An 11,653-nucleotide genomic window follows, 5' to 3' on the forward strand; every position below is an offset into this window, starting at 1 on the left:
ATAAGACTTTACTTGGAAAAACAAGCAACTGGCCAACTTTGGTTTGATGAAATAAAAATTCACATTTTAAGGCAGGACAAGAAAAATGTACACATAAAACCCATTCTCTCACCTTTGACCTCCTCCCTCCCCTATAGCGTGCACTATGTATCTGCATTATGCGTCAACAAGACCTCCCCAATGGCAGAAGTATCTGTTTTACCACAAAGATCAATATTTCTTCTTCCGGCACCAGCCACGTTACACCTCACAAGATAACATTCCTTTCTCAATCCTGTAAATAGCCACAATGACCTACCACTCATCTTGTACATGCAGATATTTTTAGTGAGCTTTATGTTTAGTGCCAACATATCATTTCCTTTCAGTTTAGTTCAGTTCAGTCACTCAGTCATGTCCGACTCTTTGTGACCCCATGGACTGCAGCACACCAAGCTTCTCTGTCCATAACCAACTCCTGGAGCTTACTCAAACTCATGTCCATCAAGTCAGTGATGCCATCCAACCATCTCATCCTCTGTCATCCATTTCTCTTCCCTCCTTCAATCTTTCTCAGCATCAGGGTCTTTTCCAGTGAGTTAGTTCTTCACATCAGGTGGACAAAGTATTGGAATCTCAGCTTCAGCATCAGTTCTTCCAATGAATATTCAGGACTGATTTCCTATAGGATTTCCTTTGAAGACAGCATTTCCTTTGAAGACAGCATTTCCTTTGAAGACAGTAACTGGTACAAACAGATGGTTGGACAACCTGGGGGAGATACTGGTTGTATGTAATAGATGCAACCTGATAGAAGTTCAAGGAGATCCAACCACTCCATTCTAAAGGAGATCAGTCCTGGGTGTTCTTTGGAAGGAATGATGCTAAAGCTGAAACTCCAGTACTTTGGCCACCTCATGTGAAGAGTTGACTCATTGGAAAAGACTCTGATGCTGGGAGGGATGGGGGGCAGGAGAAGCAGGGGATGACAGAGGATGAGATGGCTGGATGGCATCACTGACTCGATGGACGTGGGTTTGAGTGAACTCTGGGAGTTGGTGATGGACAGGGAGGCCTGGCGTTCTGCAATTTATAGGGTTGCAAAGAGTTGGACACAACTGAGCAACTGAACTGAACTGAACTGAATAGAAGTTCTTGGCTTAATAGTCTCTTATGGCCTTATTAACGTTACTAACTATATTACTTTTTTTTTTTGCCTGTTTTCAAGATTATTGTTTTTTGCATCAATAAATGTATTGATTGAATCTCAGATGAAATAAATGATAAGGTAACTTGAAACAATTGACCAAATATATAGTTCTATAACATCAATAAGTGTAATAGCACAACTCTAGATATGGGAAGAAGCAACAAGACAGAAACTTTTTCTGGAAAGTAACAGACTAGTAAGACAGGTGACCTTTGCCAACAAAGGTCCATCTAGTCAAAGCTATGATTTTTCTGCTAGTCATGTATGGATGTGAGAGATAAAGAAAGCTGAGCATCGAAGAATTGATGCTTTTGAACTTGGTGTTGGAGAAGACTCTTGAGAGTCCCTTGGACTGCAAGGAGAGCCAACTGGTCCATCCTAAAGGAAATCAGTCCTGAATATTCATTGGAAGGACTGATGCTGAAGCTGAAACTCTAATACTTTGGCCACCTCATGCAAAGAACTGACTCATTGGAAAAGACCCTGATGCTGGGAAAGATTGAAGGCCGGAGGAGAAGGGGATGACAGAGGATGAGATGGTTGTATGACATCAACGACTCAATGGACATGAGTTTGAGTAAATTCTGGGAGTTGGTGATGGATAGGGAGGCCTGGCATGCTGCTGTCCATGGGGTTGCAAAGAGCTAGACACCATTGAGCAACTGAACTGCACTGAACTGAAGACAGGTGGCCCAGAGGATTTTGGTTGCTGTTAACAGGGTCTAGTCCAGTAACTGCACACTGAGTGGTCTATCACCAAAATTCTCCCTGGGAATGAGCATTCCTAGCCCCGTGGGCCAAATCAGTCATGAAATGTATCCAAAACCTTGGTGAAAATTGAGACTGAAAGGGAGGGGATCCTAAAACAAAGAATGTTGCCCATCATCCAGTTCTACAAGAATCAAGTCATTGGCCACTGTGGGAGCTGACCACAATACACCCAGAAAGGAATTCAAAGTGAAGATCAGGATGAGGCACCCTGTGCGCTGGAAAAACTGGCAAAACTGGTTCTCAGATAGTTATTTTCAGGAGAAAATGTTTTTAATGAAATTCTTGCACCTTCCCATGTTTAGAAAAGCACTAAAAGTCATTAAATAAGATGTCTGTTGCCTGCATCAAGCAGCAACCTCCTGTGCAGATGTATGTTTGACTGTATGTACCTCTTTTGTTAAAATCATATATATACTGACCTTCCCCCTTATTTATTTGTAACAGTTCTCAGAGCTCTCCAAGAGACTGTCTTCCAGGCTACAATCCTCAGTGTGGCTTGAAAAAAAATTTTCTATTTCTTTTTTAGACTACTGATCAATATTTTGTCAATAGGCTCACAGCCTACAGTTTACAGAACTTTGCTCAAAGTTTTAAAGCTTATTTCATAAAGTAATACAAGTAGTTTCTCATATGTCATTTTAAATGTCTTTTGTTATGGCTATCATTTTGTAATTTCTCCCTTTTGCTCTTACATTATACAATGACTTGCCCATTTTGCTGAGGTTATTTAATAATTCTACTTCTTTCATGACTCCATGGATTGTAGTCTGCTGGACTCCTCTGTCCCTGGAATTCTCCAGGCAAGAATACTGGAGTGGACAGTCATTCTCGTCTCCAGGGGATCTTCTCGACCCAGGGATCAAACCTAGGTCCCCACCATTGTGGGCAGATTCTTTACTGTCTAAGCCACCAGAGAAGTCTCTTTAATTCAGCAACTTTGTTTTTGTCTTCATTAATTCTTTTCCACTTTGTTTTGCTTTTTGTTTGTGAGTTTGCTTTCCTTTTTTCTAAGATTTTGAGGTGGGATGTTCACATTGCTATTTAGGTAATAGCTAATTCTATAAATTTTCTCTAATAATGTCTTTGTTTCCCGAAGATTCATATATGTCACACTTTAAATCATAATTTTAATGAAATTTTGTAATTTAATTTTTCACTTCCCATTAGTTGCTTTATAGGATTTTCAAAATCTAAATAGAAGCAATTTGGGGTTTTATTATTTTGTTGTTAATTTTTAGTTTTTGTTTACTATGGTCTAAAATATTGTTTATATTATTCCTAGTATTTGGAATTTATTGAGTTCTTTTTCTGTACATCTACAGTCAACTTTCATAAATGTCCCATGTGTACTTCATAGAAAGCGTTTCTTCCATTATTGGGATTGATTTTGGTATGAATTGCTAAGATCTACTTTATTGAATACACTGCTTTTCTATAGCCTTACCAATATCTTGTCCAGTTGGCTTGACTTAGGTTTAGAGAAGGGTCTCAAAGATTTCCCTATTGGCATAGTTTCTGCTTTATGAAAGTTGGTATATGCTATTGGATACATTGTAGCCAATAGTACTATAAAGTTTCATCTTGTATTTTTTAATGCATTGTCCTTAGATATCTAGTGTTAAACATAGTGTTCAATTTGTAATTTGTTTTTTTTTTTTTAATTTTATTTTATTTTTAAACTTTACAATATTGTATTAGTTTTGCCAAATATCGAAATGAATCTGCCACAGGTATACCTGTGTTCCCCATCCTGAACCCTCCTCCCTCCTCCCTCCCCATACCCTCCCTCTGGGTCATCCCAGTGCACCAGCCCCAAGCATCCAGTATTGTGCATCGAACCTGGACTGGTGACTCGTTCCATATATGATATTATACGTATTTCAATGCCATTCTCCCAAATCTCCCCACCTTCTCCCTCTCCCTCTCCCACAGAGTCCATAAGACTGACCTATACATCAGTGTCTCTTTTGCTGTCTCGTACACAGGGTTATTGTTATTAGTCTGTATTTTAATTTAATAGTTATTTAGCATATTTTAATTTATTGACATGATTGATACATCAATATGTTTTGCCTTAGTTCCATTACATACATAAATAAATAGGTATATATATATGCATACATAAACACACTAAACTTGAACCTTATAATATGTATTACTATCTTTTTATACTACCCTTAATTTTATTTTGGCTATTGTTTATTGATTCCCCACTGTGGGCTATATTGAAATTAGCTAGTGACCTTTCCTTCTCCCTTACCTTTCTGCACAATATCCTACATGGAGTAATACATTTTTACTCCCAGTTAATACCCATAAAGCAATCGCAAGTTTATTCTTTTTTTCATAAATTCTCCCTAGTCTCTTCTCATTTTTGATCATTTTCCCATGTCTATATTGGCAGAAAGCATAAGCATTACAGTCAATGTCTTTCTAATCTTTTGGATAGCTGAAGCTCATTCTTTAACAAATTATTCAGATAAAGCTCATAGGAAAAATATTTTATGAATTACTACAGGTTCATAACTATTTGTTTGCAGTCTTTATGTTGACAGTTTCTCTACATAAGAAATGTGGCTAACATTTTCTTTCTTTAGAGATGGGGGTTTGATCCCTGGATCAGGAAGATCCCCTGGAGGAGGAAATGGGAATCCACTCCAGTAATCTTGCCTGGAGAATCCCATAGACAGAGGAGCCTGGTGAGCTACAGATCATGGGATCACAAACAAGTTGGACATGACTGAACGATGAGATAGCAACAACAGCAAAACGTTACTCTATCTATAAAGTTTTGCTTTGAAAACTCCGATGACAATATAAGTATATTTTGTTTCCTTGACATATTTTTCATATAAGGACTCCTATGATAAACATGTTGAACCTTCTCTATGAACCTCTATATCACTACTTCAGTGAACACATTAATGATAAGAAAGCAAAACAGCTTTCTTTCTGATACGGAGAAAGCTTTAGTGGTCTGGATAGGACAAACCAGCCACAACATTCCCATAAGCCAAAGATCATACAGAGCAAGACCCTCACTCTTTAATTCCATGAAGGCTGAGAGAGGCGAGGAAGCTGCAGAAGAAAAGTTTGAAGCTTACAGGGGTTGGTTCATGAGGTTCAAGGAAACATACCAAGTCTATAACATAGAAATGCAAGGTGAAGCAGCAAGTGTTGACATAGAAATTGCAGCAAGTTATCTAGAAGATCTAGTTACGATAATTAATAAGGGTGGATATACCAAAGAACAGATTCTCACTGTAAACAAAATAGCTTTTATGAGAAGAAGATGCCGTCAAGGATATCTTGATGTCAAGAGAGAAGAAGTTGAGCCTGACTTCACAGCATCAAAGGACAAGCTCTTTAGAGTAGAACAACAAAGCCAGGATGACAATACACCTATTTACAACACAGTTTACTTAATATTTTAAGCCCATTGTTGAGACATACTGCTCTGAATAAAAGATTCCTTTCAAAACATGACTGCTCATTGACAACGCATCTAGTCACTCAAGAGCTCTGATGGAGATAGACAATGAAATTAATGTAGTTTTCATGCCTGTTAATGTAACGCTTATTTTGCAGCCCCTGGATTAAGGAGCAATTTCAATGTTAAAGTCTTATTAGTTAAGAAATATGTTTTGTAAAACTATAGCTGCCATAGATAGTGATTTCTCTGATGGATCTGGGCAAAGTCAATTGAAAACCCCTGAAAGGATTTACTATTCTACATGTTATTAAAAACATTCGATATTCATGGTAAAAGGTCAAAACATCACCATTAAAAGGAGTATGGAAAAAGTTGATTTCAGCCCTCATGGATGACTTTGAGGGGTTTAAGCCTTCAGTAGAGGAAGTAACTGAAGACCTGGTGGAAATGGCAAAAGGATTAAAATTAGAAATGGAGCCTGATGATTTGACTGGCTTGCTGCCTTTTCATGGTAAAACTTGAATGAGCAGGAGTTGCTTCTTATAAATGAACAAAGAAAGTGGTTTCTTATGATAGAAACTATTCCTGGTGAAGATGCTATACAGATTGTTGAAATGACAACAAAGGATTTATAATATTACATAAACTTAGTTGAGAAAACAATGAGAGGGTTTGAAAGGATTAACTCCAATTTTGAAAGAAATTCTACTGAGAGCAAAATGCTATCAAACAGCATTGCATACTACAGAGAAATTGTTTGTAAAAAGAAGAGTCAATTGATGTGATAAATTTCATTGTTGTCTTGTTTTAAGAAACTGCCACAACCCACCCCAACCTTCATTCAGTACCACCACCTTGATTAGTCAGCAGCCATCAACACCCAGATAAGACCCTCCACCAGCAAAAAGATTAGCAATCGCTGAAGGCTCTGAGGATGGTTATATATTTTTATATTCTGGTAATATATTTTTAATTAAGGTTTGTGCATTTTTATATATTAATATGATCTTATTTACACACCTAATATAGTATACTAAACATAACTTTTATATATACTGGAAAACCAAAATATTTGTGTTACTTGCCTTATTGTGGCAGCCTTGATTTGAACCAGCATTATCTCCAAGGTATGCCTGTATATGGATCCTTGGTTTTGTTATAGTCATTGCTTTGTTTATTTTAACGGGTAATAAAAAAGATCCAAAATCTATGCCACCTGCAGTGGCATCTTCCATATTTCCTCTAGCTTTTAAGGATATCAGCAGATCCAGGTACAGCAAGTCCCAATTCCCTTTAAGCGATACACAATAGCTCTGTTGTAGATACAGGCAGAGGTGAGGAAGAAGAATATTTGTTGCTGTGGAGCCTCTATGTCTTCAACCCAGTCTCTTTCCTTTAAGGGAGGCATAGTAAGAGAGGAGGGCAAGACTAGACAACCATGGAGAGGCACAAAGTTCATGCAGAAAGACCACTTATCTGGCACAACCTTCCCTTTTTTCCCACCAAAGCCATTCTTGACCTAGCTCATAGCTTGTTTTCATTCATCTATTAATTTATTAATTGTTCATTTACTCAGATATTTATAATGTAACATTTATAATATTATAACCTACTGCCCAGCTGCTAGGTTCACTCCAAGAGGTAAAAAGATGGCTGAAACCTAGACCCTATTAAATATCTTGAGTCTGGGCTGGAAGCTAAAATGATTCTACAAATAACTGTAACAGAAATGCTAAAATGGCATGTCCTCAGAAAATGGGGCTGAGGAGTCAGAAAAGGGCCAAAGGAAATAACCAAATAGAATTTTCCCTTCTACTTCATTTCCACCTGAATAGTGTATCCTCAGGGATACACTTTAGGTAAGTGGACAAGCCTTGGTTTTCAGCCATCTCAGAAGACAGGCAATGGTGCCCTGCTTATCCATTCTATTGTGTTGTTCACTAAGTCGTGTCCAGCTCTTTGCAACCCTATGGACTGCAGCACACCAGGCTTCCCTGTCCTTCACTCTGTCCTGGAGTTTGCTCAGTTCATGTCCACTGAGTTGGTGATGCTATCCTACAATCTCATCCTCTACCAGCATTCAATATTTTCCAGCACCAGGGGCATGGTGAAGGGGCTTGCATAACTCAATGAAGCTATGAGCCATGACGTGCAGGGCCACCCAAAACAGATGGGTCATAGTGAAGAGTTCTCACAAAACGTGGTTCACTGGAGAAAGGGATGGCAAACCACTCCAGTATTCTCGATCCCATGAACAGTGTGAATAGACTGTTCATTCATAGGAAAGTTCATAAGAGAGACACTGTCCCCAGGGAGTGCCTGGTTAGCAGCAATTACCATGTGATTAAGTTCAGCATCCTGGCTAGAAAGGAAACCAGAAATATTCCTCATGAAGTTAGTTTTAGAAAAGGGAACTATGACAAAATGTGGGCTTTTCTTAGGGAAAAAAATCTGAAAGAAATAGTTTTGAAAGTAAATAACCATGAAGAAGCCTGGAGACAGTTTAAGAACAGCTTATTGGAAACTCAGAGAAAATGTTTGACTCAGCCCAAAAAGAACAGGAATTTGAAAATAAACACTAAATGCCTAAATGGCAAAGGAAAGAAGGAAAGAAGGCTGTTTTAAAAAAGGAGAAGGTGAGGGCAAAGAATGTTTTTAAGGAGGAAAAGAATTTTCCAGGAAGAAAATTGGGAGTCCTATAAATGTGACAGGTCAAATTTAAACAAAATTAAACAGGTCAAAACTGATTAATTACCAGGGTACCTTGCAAGGGAATCCAAAATCAAACACTAAAGTCTTCAAAGAAAGGAAAGCAGGTAGGGTATTAGCTAAACTACTTGAAATTCAAGTATAGTCAAGATATGAAGGCAAAAGCAAAAAAAAAAAAAAAAAAGGAATTTTTTTGTCTTAGTATTTAACTTTAAAAAGATTTTTTTTTATTTTATGGAGCTCTCCCACTTTAAATTGTATTTTAATAGAGAATCTGGATCAATTATTTTTTTTTAATAATTGGGGTACATTTACATGTTCATTTACAATGTTATACAATGAAGTAAATTAGTTATATGTACACATATATGCACTCGCTCGTGGCCCTCCTTGCCCCCCTCCACATCCCACCCATCTAGGTCACCACAGAGCACTGAGCTGAGCTTCCTGTGCTATGCAGCAGTTTCCCAGTAGCTATTTTACACATGGCTGTGTACATACATCAAGGGAACCCTCTTGGACTATTGATGGAAATGTAAATTGGTGCATCCTTTATGGAGAAAGTATGAAGGTTGCTTAAAAAACTACAAATAGATCTACCCCACTCTTGAGCATATATCCTGAGAAAACCATAATGCAGAAAGACATATGCACCCCAGTGTTCACTGCAGCACTGTTTACAATACCCAAGACATGGAAGCAACCCAGATGTTCATCAACAGATGAATGGATAGAGACAATCAATTAGCTGGTGCTACCTAACAGACCACTTCAAAACTTAGCTACTTAGAGCAACAGTCACTTGATAGATTATGATCTGGTTGATTGGCTGGGATCAGTTGGGCTGTGAAGCTGGTCTTCTCTGGGTCTCAGTCAAGTAGCTGCCATGAGTAGATGCTCAGCTGGAGCTAGATGCTCACGATGGCCTCACACATCAGCCTGGAAATCTGAGCTGCTTCTCCCTGGTTCTCCTCCATGTGGCCCTCCAGCAGCTAGCACAGGTCTTTTCATCCTTGTTTGAGGACAGTGTGTGCAGCCACAGACAGCACATCTTAAATGTGCAACCATTTACGAACCTGAACTTTTGTCTTATTTCTTCATGTCCCTTTGGCTAAAACAATTCACTTGGCTATACCCACATTCAAAAGAACAAGAACCAGATTCCATCACTTGGGAAGTAATGACCAAGTCACAATACTAAGAAATGTGTAAAGATAGTAGAAATTATTGTAGCCATTTCTGCAAACAAGCCACAGGTTGCCCTCTGGTCACAAAATAAACTTTCTGCCCACATGCAAAATACATTCCCAAAAGTCATATCTCATTATGATGTCAGCCTTGAAGTATAAGATCTTCATCAAATTCAGATCCAGATAGAGATGAAGATCTTCAGGTGCTGCTCCTCAGGTATGGCCCTTTATTCACAGTATGAAAATGTTAGTTGCTCAGTCATGTCTGACTCTTTGTGACCCCATGGAATTCACCAGTCTCCTCTGTCCAGGCAAGACTTCTACAGGCAAGAACACTAGAGTGGATAGCAATTCACTTCTCCAGGAGATCTTTGCGACCCAGGGATCAAACCAGGGTCTCCTGCATTGCAGGCAGATTCTTTACCATCTGAGCGACCAGGGAAGCCCTTTATTCAAAGACTTATACACTAAAATTCTCCATTTACTTCACACGTACACATACACACAACATCTAATACTTCAAGGGAATTGTTCAGTTGCTAAGTTGTGTCTGATTCTTTATGACCCTGTGGACTGAAGCACACCAGGCTTCCCTGTCCTTCATCATCCCCCAGAGTTTGCTCAAACTCATGTCATTGAGTCGGTGATGCCATCCAACCATCTCATCCTCTGTAGCCCCCTTCTCCTCCAGTCTTCACTCTTTCCAAGCATCAGGGTATTTTCTAATAAGTTGGCATTATGCATCAGATGGTCAAAGTACTGGAGCTTCAGCTTCAGCATCAATCCTTCTAATGAATTATATTCAGGACTGATTTCCTTTAGGATTGACTGGTTTGATATTCTTACAGTCCAAGGGACTGTCAAGAGTCTTCTCCAACACCACAGTTCAAAATCATCAGTTCTTTAGCACTCAGCCTTCTTTATGGTCCAACTCTCACATCCGTACATGACTACTTGAAAAGCCATAGCTTTGACTAGATGGATATTTGTTGGCAAAGTAATGTCTCTGCTTTTTAATGTGCCATCATTGCTTTTCTTCCAAGGAGCAAGAGTCCTTTAATTTCGTGGTTGCAGTCACCATCTGCAGTGATTTTGGAGCCCAAGAAAATAAAGTCTGTCGCTCTTTCCATTGTTTTCCCAACTATTTGTCATGAAGTGATGGGACTGGATGCTGTGATCTTAGTTTTTTTGATTGTTGAGTTTTAAGCCAACTTTTTCACTCTCCTCTTTCACTTTCATCAAGAGGCTCTTTAGTTCCTCTTCGATTTCTGCCACAAGGGTGGTGTCATCTGCATATCTGAAGTTATTAATATTTCTCCCAGCAATCTTGATTCCAGCTTATGCTTCATCCAGTCCAGTATTTCTCATGATGTACTGTTGGGGTCCTTTAATGGCCAGGACCTGGCAGTTCAGAGGCAATGATAAGAAAGTAAAAGAGAGGAAGAGGTTGATACTCCCTGGTTTATGCAGAAAACCAATAAAGTCCTTGACACAGGATTTGTGTCTCTCACGAAGGCACCGGGTGCCCTCTCTCAGGGGGTGAAGGCACAGGGCACCTTCTCGAGAGAGTCTTAGAAGCCCAGGCAGGAGAGTGAGCAAGACGGGTCTCTGTGCTCCAAGAAATCAGCCAAGGAGAGTGAGAGAGAGAGAAAGAAAGAAAGAAAGACACGGGACCCAAGCTCTGATGGAGCAAAGGTGCTTTAATGATTTTTCTGTGAGTCTATATAGGCTGTAGTACAAGAAGTTTCTTTCATCAATGATAAAGATCAGAAAACCAAATGTACAGTAACTGTTACCAAGGGAACAAGGGATGATGATGGTCACAAGGTCAGGAGACAATCCAAATCTCAAGAAAGGGGATCGAGACTAAGCAGTTTTGTCGTAAAGAGAATGTTTATTAAAGGAGATTCAAGCCTGTCTCACAAAATGACCCCAGTTCCTGGGACCAGTGTGCTATCCCGCTTAAAAAGAAACAAAGAACTTATGAGAAACAGCACATAGGAAACCTACTGTTAAGCATTCCCTGACAATGTACTCTGCATATAAGTTAAATAAGCAGGGTGACAATATACAGCCTTGACATACTCCTTTTCCTATTTGGAACCAGTCTGTTGTTCCATGTCCAGTTCTAACTGTTGCTTCCTGACCTGCACACAGATTTCCCAGGAGGCAGGTCAGGTGGTCTGGTATTCCCTTTTCAGTTTTTTCAAAGTTTGTTGTGATCCATACAGTCAAAGGCTTTAGTATAGTCAGTGAAGCAGAGCTTGATGATTTTCTGGAACTCTCTTCCTTTTTCTGTGATCTGATGGATACTAACAATTTGATCTCTGCTTCCTCTGCCTTTTCTAAATCCAGCTTGGA

General features: G+C 39.1%; 1 pseudogene; it reads left to right on the forward strand.

Moving 5' to 3' along the window:
• The first annotated feature begins 5,013 nt into the window (after nucleotides 1-5,013).
• On the forward strand, nucleotides 5,014-9,534 carry LOC139176830 (tigger transposable element-derived protein 1-like; annotated as a pseudogene).
• The last annotated feature ends 2,119 nt before the right edge of the window (nucleotides 9,535-11,653 follow it).

Source organism: Bos indicus, chromosome 17 (assembly GCF_029378745.1).
Source record: "Bos indicus isolate NIAB-ARS_2022 breed Sahiwal x Tharparkar chromosome 17, NIAB-ARS_B.indTharparkar_mat_pri_1.0, whole genome shotgun sequence".
Lineage (NCBI taxonomy): Eukaryota > Metazoa > Chordata > Mammalia > Artiodactyla > Bovidae > Bos > Bos indicus.